The sequence below is a fragment of the Strix uralensis genome, chromosome 5, assembly GCF_047716275.1.
Source record: "Strix uralensis isolate ZFMK-TIS-50842 chromosome 5, bStrUra1, whole genome shotgun sequence".
Taxonomy (NCBI): Eukaryota; Metazoa; Chordata; class Aves; order Strigiformes; family Strigidae; genus Strix; species Strix uralensis.
The window spans coordinates 22,748,001-22,758,948 of NC_133976.1; positions in this window are offsets into that span (position 1 = coordinate 22,748,001).

Here is a 10,948-nt window from a genome sequence, read left to right on the forward strand (position 1 = left end):
ATAGGACCCTGAGGCCAGATGTAAAGAGATGTAACTCCCTTATGCCACTGTACTTTCAATTGCCAGAAGGCAACGCGGTGAATTTTTCCTGGTTGCAGCAGCTCAGCTGACAGTGTTACAAATGCATGGGGAAATCCTTGGGGTTGCCTGTTCACTTTCCACTTGGTATCACACATTGAGAAATATGTCAGTCGTACAGGTCTGTAGCTAAAGTGATATACCAATATACGTATACACCAGTGTCAGTCTGAAAACTAAGGATCCAGATGTTGTGTAGTACATTGAAAACAGCAACATTCAATAACTAGAGGGATTTTCATTATGCAGAAAATGCAGGGCTGGGTCCTTGGGCAGGTACATGTAACAGTCTAATGAGGGTGGTGTTTCCTAGGAAGGGTTGCCCATTAAGGTGCACATGTACCCTATTCGTTCAAGAGCAGGACTCAAGTCTGGGTGGACACAGTCATTCTCCATGATACTGCTGGTTTCTGTTGATTTAGGATCTGTTGGTGCCCTTGTAGAAATCAATATCAGACTTAACTGGACCAACTTAAAAAAAAGGAAAGCATATAGCTTTCTTCATCCTTGGGGCAAGCTAAACTCAGAGAACACCCACTTTACTAATCTTTACCTGTTGTGTTACAGGAGCATTGCACCATCCTCTTTCACAATCCAGAGGCTGTGGATGTCAGACACCCAGCTCTGAGTGTTAACACACTAACTACTTGCTAAGGGCAGGATGGTGGCCCAGACACGGTTTTTCACTGACCAAGCAAGCAGAGAGCGAGTGCAGCTTAGTCTTGACTGATGTGGGGTAGATAACTGATGCAGGCACATAGCAAACACTGCCTTGCTGAACTGAAAGGAAAATACGTTAGTGTCCTACCCACCAAGAGGAACTTACCTAAATGGAATGAACAAAGATGAGAAAGATGAGACACAGCCTCATTTTTAAATGTCTCTTTAGCCTGAATTACATTAGCATCTCCATCTGCCTTGTCTCTGTTTAACGGTTTCAGCTTGACAGATCAGATGACTCTCATTCTCCAAGGCTGCTTTCCCATTTGCTTCACCAGGAAAAGGGCCACATGTTGAGATCACAGAAACCCCTTTCTTCAGGGTACTTTTATTCAGAGTATGTTTGACAACTAAACAGGAGAGACAAGTGTGTCAGAAGCATCTTTTGAGCTATATTTAGGATGTCCAAACCCAGCAAATCAGCTGTTTCTGTCTCATAGCCAGCTAGAGAAGTGATTATTAGGATTTTTTTAGTGCAATAATGCTTTTTAGTATTAATGTTGCTGACATTTAGTCGTACTGAGTAAATGTACACATACACACATACAGAGATTTACATATATCAACTCTTTACCTACAAATTCTATATATACATGTACATATGTACCTGTTGCATAGAAATGTTCATCTTCTCTACTTTGCTTTGTAAATAAGCCATACTTAGTAATTTCTTTTCATTTCCCATTATCATGCATTAGATCCAAGCCAGCAACATGTAATGCATCTTTCTGACTCTGCTGGGATTTTCTGATGCTTGGCATGCTGGTGAGGACGCTCTGTTTCCTGCAGAGTTAGGTGTGCTGGGCAGTTTATATTTTGATGTTGACAGTGAGTCAGGCCCTGATCTTGGGAGCCCTTTCCTGCACATGCTTCCTATGACTCCTTGGCACCAAAACACAGGACAGGATTTATCTCTGTGCTGGGGATGAGGTTAGTAGAGCTGACAGCTATTTTGCGCATCCTTTGTATCTCTAGAGCTGGCTCCCAAAGCCAGCGTTGGACCCTGAGGCAAGCAAAGCAGAGTTGAAGCTCCTCTTATTTGTCCTGGTTACCAGCTATCAGGTTATCTGCCAGTTAAAACTACAGCAGGGATAGTGCTCACAGGCTCTATGTCTGTAAGAGAGTGTTGCTGCACTGAGAGTATTTCATCTCCAGCTTTAAGAAAGCTTGTCACTGCCCCTTCAGGCTTGTATGAAAAGGAGCACTAATGAAAAGCTAAGTCTGAGATCATGAGCCCAGGCTTCTAAAGCCACTGACTCAGTGAAAGCTGAAGACAGCCTTAAACACACTTGACCTAGCGCTGCATAGGGGAAAAATCTTCCCTTTATATCACAGTTATAGAAGATTATTAATAGGAATAATTAATAGTGAAAACCCAGCTTTAACCTTTCAGTCAGAGAGTTCAAGAAGCTCTAGAAGAGCTCATCATCGTTGTCCCTAGCTTATGTCCCTAGCACTGGAGCACAGAAAGTGAAACAATTTGTCCCAAAGCTACTTAGGCTGTGTCTAAACTATCTGATCTAAAGCTGAGAACGTGCCATAGGTAGGACACTGCCCTACCTGCCAGTGTAAGCAAGTGAGGATGGTTTTGGGTGCTGCAGGGAAGCTCTCTGAATTCTTCTAGCAGAAAAAGTTTTTTCTTATTCTACCAGAAACATTGTGGAATATTGATCAGGGATTGTTTTGCTTTAACGAAGCAATGGGTTTTTCTCATTAAAATCACTATACTAAAATACAAGTCATGGAGCACACTGGGAGTTTTAAACAGGACAATTATTTTTCAGATACCTTCCAATATCTTCTGGCTTTTAATGAGAAATGTTCCACTCCATCTCTAAACAGACTGTAACTAATGGGAAATCATTCTATGTACATTATTTACAAACAACAAATTTTCAGCTTTTGCTGTTCTCCGAACAGTTTTAAAGCATTTCTTAGCTGTTTTGTAACATTATACAAACAGAAAAATTTATGAATGACTCTGCCACACCAATGATGATCTCAGGTCAGATTCAAAGAAATGTTGGCCCACAAATCCTGTTCTCCTCAGTGGTTATTGATGCTTCCGACTTAATGCTTTACTGACTTGGTATTTGTTCACAGAATGAATTTGCCCGGAGCCAGAGCCAGCTTAAGCTGAAAGAATAAATTGTTGGGCCTCCTGCTGGGCTCAAGAGCAAAGTTTACTGACTCTTTTGGTTAACTAGAAATAATTTTGCTTTATAATCTCAGGGCTCATAACAGTCACCAGTCTAGCTTTCCAAAAACACATCCAGGCAGTGCACAGAATACAATAAATCCCTGGAAGAGGAATGCATGATTCACAAGCAAAATCTGATGTCTCGCATAAAATCAGACAGAAAACCACCCCATACCCTCCACTGCAAATGCCTGCCTGTAACGAAAAATTACATGCTTAAAAGATTATACCAGTTTTTGCTCTTAGAGCTTTTACAATAGAAAGCCATGGCAGTGTACCACAGTTACTGCTCTGGGATAACAAGCCTGTGCCCAGACCCTGGGGTGCACAGCATAGGACACAGATGGGTACATTTTGTTGCTGAGGGAAAGATCTTCTGAGAGCAGTTCAGGAACTTCTTTTGCAGTGATGGATGTTCATCCATGCAAACTTGGGAAAAGGATGTGCTGCATTGGGAGCTAAGAAAACTCTGTACTATTTGTCCTCTATGTACAGTCCTGCGGACTTCACATTGACATATTTATCCTGTTACTGGAAAGGCCTAAACAATGTAAAGGAGTGACTAGATGTATAGAATAAATGAATAGCCTGGAGAAGAGAAGACTCCAGGGAGACCTTATTGTGGCCTTTCAATACTTAAAGGGGGCTTATAAGAAAGATGGAGACAGACTTTTTAATAGGGCCTGTAGCGATAGGTAAAAGGGGGTATATTCAGACCAGATATAAGGAAGAAATAGTCCAAACCAGAAAAAACAGGTATTCCAGCAGAACAAAGGAATGTTTCACATGACAACAAGAGTGGCAGAAGAGTCAAAGGAGCTTCTGGGAGAAGCTTTAAATATCATGAGAATGACTCCCAGGCAGTGGCAGAGAATATTGTAACACCTGGGAAGAAGGCATTGAGTGAAGGGCCACAAAGATGAGGAAAAGCTGAGAGAGCTGGGACAATGTACATAACCTTTCAGCTAGGCGGATGGTGGCTGTAAAGGGAATAGCATTCAACACACCTAAGGTTTCCGCCATCGTGCAGACCCCTGACTCCAGGCTTCCTAGCTGCTCTCCTGGAAACTCCTCTCAGACCATGTGAAATCCAGGGACTCTCTGTTGTGGAAAGAGAGCATCAACCCAGGAAAAGTCAGCAATAAAATATATATGCAGATATGTAGTTTTCCCTCTATAATCCAGGACTTTTGCAAAAGTCTGTTTAATTCTTTTTCCCACAGATTTGTCAGAATGTTCCACAGCAGTAGTCAAAGTATTTCTCTGCAAGCCTGTCTTTACTTATAAAAGTTGCTTGATTGTCCTGCCACTACCTAATTTGCTGTAAATCATCAGTTTCTACTCAAGTGCTGGGGAGGCCTGGTCTCCTGCCATAAGTCCTTTTGTTTAAACAAAGTCTCATATTAAAGTAACCACAGGATGGGAACCAAGGGCAGATCCAAGAGCAAAGTCTTGGAAAGAGACAGTTGGACCTAAAGCCGGAGCTATTTCTTTTCCTTATTTTCCCTTTTACCATCTAAATGCAGGTTTATGTTACGCTGAATCTCTGGGAAACACTAGAGGAAATGTGGGCTGGCAAATGAAATATCCTCTGCAGGCACACTACTCTTTTTCCCAGAGGACCAAGTATCTCCTCTGGAGGTTCTGCCCCTGTGCTTTACACAGTTATAATTAAAACTTTATGTTTTTATATTGTACTGACTTCCTCAGCAAATACATATTAAAATAGGGATGTCATTTTTACTGCAAATGGGAATTTGCTTTTTGATTTTTACCCTAAGCATTGAAGCCAAAATCCATAAAAGAATATCTAATTTCTGCAAATTTTAAGCTGTATAATTAAGTTTTGTAAGTTGTGTAGTGAATTAAGATGTGTAAATCACTAGGTGTTTTTTTAAATGTTTCTTGTTTGGGCTAACAGTAAGTTGCAAGATACTTGATGACAGGTGTCATGTGCAAAATCAAGACAGAAGATTTCTGATGAGATAACTGGCTAATTTATTATATGTTACTACCTAGTGTTTGGGCGGCAGTAACACTTGAGAGATGCTGTCATAGACCAGTAAGACAATGGCAGCTCCAGCCGAGAAGCCAGCAAGCCTACAGCCACTGTACTGCTCCCGCGCAGGCAGCTTTGCCTGCTTGCCTGGGCTTAGAGCTGCCCCTGCTTGGAGGACTCCTGGGTGACCACTGAGCAGCCTCAACTTTGTAGTCATTAAAACGCACCCTCTGTTCTGGAGGGTTGCCCACCTCTTTCTTTCTGCAGGCCAGAATATTACCCACTGAGAAATTAAGCCCACAGATCTGCTGCCTTGGCTATACAATGCATGGGGGCACGGGAGAGATGGAGTGACCTGCTGGCTTTTGCAAGAGAGCAGGTAATGAGCAGAAAGTGGGTGAGTCAGGGCAGGGCCCAGAGCTACCAAGACAACGAGCATCCTCTAGAAAGACAGATGCAGCCAAAGACAACACAGCCAGTGTTTGTCCTTTATTGAGCAGGTCACTAACTTATTTCTGCTCCCCTCTCCTTCACCCAAAGTCCACAATCCGTGACATCCCTGCCTGCTGAGCCCTCCTCTGAAATTCTGCCCTCTTTCTCTACCATATACCTCTTTGCACATAAAAACTGTTCTTCTAAAGCCAGTTCTTACAGATACTGTGCCTCGGTTTCACTGGCTATTTCTTCATTACCCAATAATGCAGTGCCATAGGAGCAGATCAGTAAATCAATGCAGTCAGTGCTGATTTCCTCACTGTTCCAGTATATGTGGTCTGGGAGTTTAAATTCAGATGACATTTAGTGTGCTGCTCTGGACCAAACATTCCTGCCAGGCTTGCACATGAGACCTGTCATGTGTCTGGACCTTTATTTCCCTACCAGGGGCTGGTTTGTACCTCAGATGGAGTCTCTAGGGCTTTCTCCCGAAGCACCTGCAATCAACAGATCCACTCTGCAAAATGAACCAGTGCACAGCTGGCAGGTTCATCAGGGAATTTTTTCCAAAACCACACTACTCCTCCAAGCCAAAATGCCAAAGCTGTGCCATTGTTATACTCTCTTCTCCCATATTGTCCCTCCCCCAGCCATCCTCACTCCACCTTACTCCTAGAGCTACAGACCATATATTGGCTGTGCAGCACTTGCTCTGCCTCTGCCTCACCTGAGCATGTACTCGGCTGCAGCACATCATCACAGCTGGCATGCAAGAGGCTGAAGAACTGTTTCCCCTACCAGTAGTGAACAACACGGGGAGGACCAGCAGATGCTAATACTGTTCACCAGATCTGGAGAGCCAAACTCAGCAGAATTTACCAGTTCATGTGCAAGGTGAATTCTGCCCAGAGGGTAAGATTATGCATATGAGCCATTGTGATGTTCAGCTTTGCCCACTGGATGTGATAACATTCAGCTACCAAGAAGCAAAATTAGACTACTAATCTATAGTGTATTAACTAATTCTGTATGGCAGCTATGCATGTGCACACTCTTGTCCCATGCTAAATGTCATATGAATCCCCCATTCTGTGTGCTTCCCCCCACAACCTGACCTGTATTTCCCGTAACCCTGTTCAAGTGATAACCACCAGTGGCGATGGTGATAGATGCGTCTGGTCCTGATGGCTGCATCCTACTCGAAGTGGATTGGGGGAAACAGATAACAGTACAATAGCCAAAGGCTAATTTGAATGGTTCTCCCACCCAACCGCAGTGCTGGTCACAGTCCAATTTAAGCCAAATTTGAAAGAAGCTAACATCTACTTGGTGCAAATATGAGTATGAGTCAGTTATCTTAGTCCATAAATAGTGGACAGCCCAGGGCCTGCTGAGCTCTCCTGCACAGCAGTGGACTGCACGCCAGGATGTCCTTTTGAGTAGGGACACCTCTGAAGGTTACTTCTCAAGGTTGAGAGATTCCTTGCTGCAACGGATTCTCAGTGATTAACAGCATTCTAAACTTTGAAATCTTGGCTAAGTGATATAAAGGGTTGATTGTGCACATATATAATCCTTTAGACATAAACCATTGACCAAGTCTGGGACTAGGATTGGATCCAGCTACACCTAGACTCCTCTGATGAGTTTAGAGTGCAAGGGGGGCCATTCTGAACCTTGTGATTCAATGGGAGGGTCTCCCTGACAGTTTTGTCTGACCCTGTCCTCTGTGCAGTAAATATCAAGTGTACCTTGCCATTGAATCTTGTTAAACCACTTTTGCATTTACTATCAAACTTTGTTAAATTGCTGTTTTATATCAATAAACATATTGCTACTTCTCTCTTATGAGTGAAGTGCATCACTCCATCAGAGACACATTCTCACTGAAGAGCAAGCTTTGCTTTACCGTAGGATGGACACATATACAAGACTTGTTACCCCAGAGTACCTAACACCTCCTAAATGCATGTCCTAGCCTTCCCCACCAGCTTCTTGTATTCTTTAGAGTTTACCCATTAGGAAACTCCTTAGAGACAGGAACACTAATGTCTCCATTGTAATGTGGAAATATTAAATGTTCATTTGTTGGTTTTGCTTAGGAAGCCAAAGACCATGTGATAAGTGATACCAAATGTGTCCAAATAAGCTATGATTATGCTGAGTAATCTATCAGACTCAGAGTAATAAATGACTACACAAATAGCTAACTTTAATGATGTTTCCTCTGCAGATTTATAGCAGAAATAAAGCACCAAAGCTTTTGGCTTCTGAGGAGCACCGACAAGACTGGTTTAGCATAGATGGCTGATACATACAGATTTTATGGCATAGAAGTTGCTATACCTGAATGCAAACTGAGGATTTTGTGGTATCATTTCCATTTTCTCCCTCCTGAATGTTAATCAAGCACAAATGTATGAATAAGATAACATTGATTCTGTTAGCAGGCTGGCAATCAGCTAATCGACTTTCTCTGTGCGCTAGGTAATGTGTATATGCTGGTCCAATTATCTTACTCCTGGAAAAATAATTCCTAATATTTAGCAGAACCATTATTCCAATGATACTCCAAATGTTTCTGTTAAAGTATCTTCCTCTTGATAGCTCCCTTAATTGCCTTCTGAAATGTTAACATGCATCTGCCCTTGTGTTGATATATTAAATCCTTTTCTTTTAATTACAGAGTTCAAAGACAAAAGCTTTACAAATGAAATGGAGTCAACTCTCCTCTGCATTAGCCTGGACCATTTATTTTACAATCATTTGGGTTGGACCAGGAGTTGTTTGCTGTCTTGCCAAGTGTGAGTCCTGCTGGGCAGTCAGGATGGGTTCTCTCATCTTCAGCAAGACAGAGGCAGCAAATATCTTGGCCCTTGTCCTCAGAAAGGCTGTGACTGAAAGGCCACATACCTGTTGAGTGCCCTTCACCACAGAAAACATGGTCAGCTGAAGCCTGTATTTCGGTGGCATAACTGAACCACTAATCCCAGGCCATAGAAATTCAGATGGAATTTAATATAAACTGCTTTATTCAGACACAACTGGCACAGGACATTTTTCATAATCTATTTTCATAATTTATTTATTAAGGTTAGCCAGAGAGATCTGAGAGCTCATTACTTTAGTACATGTCAGGAGAAGAAGAAAATAAATAAAAATACAGTTGTGAAATATTTTCTCAAGTAGTGCTCTTTCTCTGTCTCCTGCAAAAATGTGGGGATGAAAACACCTGACATGTATATAGAAAAGGGGATGTACAAGACTGAAAGAGAGAGGACAGCAGGTACATGCATGAAATTGCTAAATGAAAACCCAGTGATAACAGAACAAAACCAGCTTGCATTTTCCTGTCATAAAAGCAGCCTGTGCAAAATTGTATGTTTACCTGTTCTGTTAGACTGTACAGGTAAAATAAAGAGATGCTGTATGCTATACCTAAACTAAATGTCAAAATCAAATGCCAGGCTACAACACTCCTCTAGGAAATAAATTTTTACTGACCTTCCTGCATCACCTCTCTTTTCTTCCCCCTTTCAACACAGTGCTGAACAGCATGGATAACAGATGCTGCTTTTGGGAAAAGGGTTTGGGGGGTGGAGGCCTCAATGGGTTTTGTTAGGATATTAAGATTGTCGCCTGTCTTGTTTTATTGTGAACATGTCTATTGCCAGCTGAGCTACAATACACAGATTCATCTGGCAAGCATAACTGCTTCTCTGAGGAGGTCAATGTTTTTTAATTCAAAGGTAGCAACACAGGCTGAGGTATACCTACAGTCTACATCCTCATCCTTGAAGCATCTCATTCAGCCAATGACATGTGAAAGCCTGCAGAAATCAGGCTTCTGCCAGGCTGTTTTGGGGCTTTCAAACAAGGATTAGATACCTGAGTCACCTACAGAAGCCTCTTCAGCCATGTTCTGGCTGCTATCTGAGGCTGCATTAAAAAAAAGACCATTCTCCACCTCTGAGACCTTTAGGGTGGACTATATGAGTATAGGCAGATACACTGATTTATTCAGTTGTTACAACAATTCAACTCCCTTCCCATAGCTGATATGAAGTGAGGAATTCAGCTCAGTTCTTACATTTCCTAGAAAAATACACAATTAAAATGTATTTGGCAGTTTTGGATCAGTGGATAAAAACTTTGAAGTAGAGGGATTTTCTCCCCTTTTCTTAGAATTCAGTGTTTTGAAGTAGGGTGGGGTTCCTTCTCTCAGCACCAGCTCTGCTTTACTGTTAAAACTGGCCTGATCATTAAGAATCATGCAATAAGAAAAATTTTCTAGCCAGTTAGTTTGATACTTTACTAAGCCGGAGAGCAAGCTGAGGATCTGCAGTATGAATTATATTGAGCTAAAATGTGCTGTTCAATATTCACTTGCTGCCTCACAGGAGCCTGGCAGGTCTGCTCAGCCAGAGGCTGACCAATGCATGTGGTAAGTATAGGTAACATAGCATTTCCACATACAGTACATACCAAGCATTTCTAATTAGCTTACACCAGCTCCTTTCGCTCCCCCCCTCTCCCCAGGAGACTTTAATAGTGTCGACAGGAGCTACTTTCAATACACGAATGGAAATGTCTCCATTAACTTCAAAACTGCTGTTGATCACAGTCATGGGCTGAGGTGGAGATGAAAGGTTCAGAAAGGAGCCACTTTCTATTCCCTCTGATAAATTAATCCAACAGCTGACATTTCGTATGTATTTAACCAGTCCTGAATAGACTCACTAAATGTCCAGTTTTGTTGATTAATATTCCCACAGAATTCATTGCTAATATCATTAGAGGAGATAAAATACTATAATTCATTAACTTGATTATGAGTGATCTTAACGTTTAGTACAAGTATTTGTAACAATCTCCACCATTATCCTGGTAACTAGTATCAATAACAGTCTTCCTAAATTAACTATAAGAACAATTAATCAAACAATACCTTAATTGCATATTGCATTACTTATACATCCACCCAGTGACAGCAATAAAAATGCAAGCCTTAGGCTTAAGAATCAACAAATACATTTTTAACAGCTTAAAGCTAAAATCACCTCTTATGTAATTTCTTATTAAGACATAATCATAGCATTGGACTTGGAAGTAACTTGCAGACATGGTCATTTATCTGGATTTTTTTTCATACATACCCATCTTTTGTTATTACCCATTTGTTATCATCCAACGTACTTATGCATATTTGCACAAGTTGTACAATTTTGTCTATCAAGAAGTTTATAATCAGTTTGTCAGGAAGAAATTAATTTTTTAAACTGCAGCGTTAAATCCAAAACTCTCACAACTGCAGATGACAGAAATGGAGAAAATATGTTTCCACAAAGCTCATGTAATAGGATCTGAATTAATCTCAATGATGGACAGGGAGTAGAAATTCTTTTTATTAAGCCTTCTGCAAAGAAAGACCCTCCTAGTAGTAAGCAGCAATGTTTATTCTTTTACTATCACAAGTCATATGTAGCTAAAAACATTCATCTCTCACTTGTGAGCCT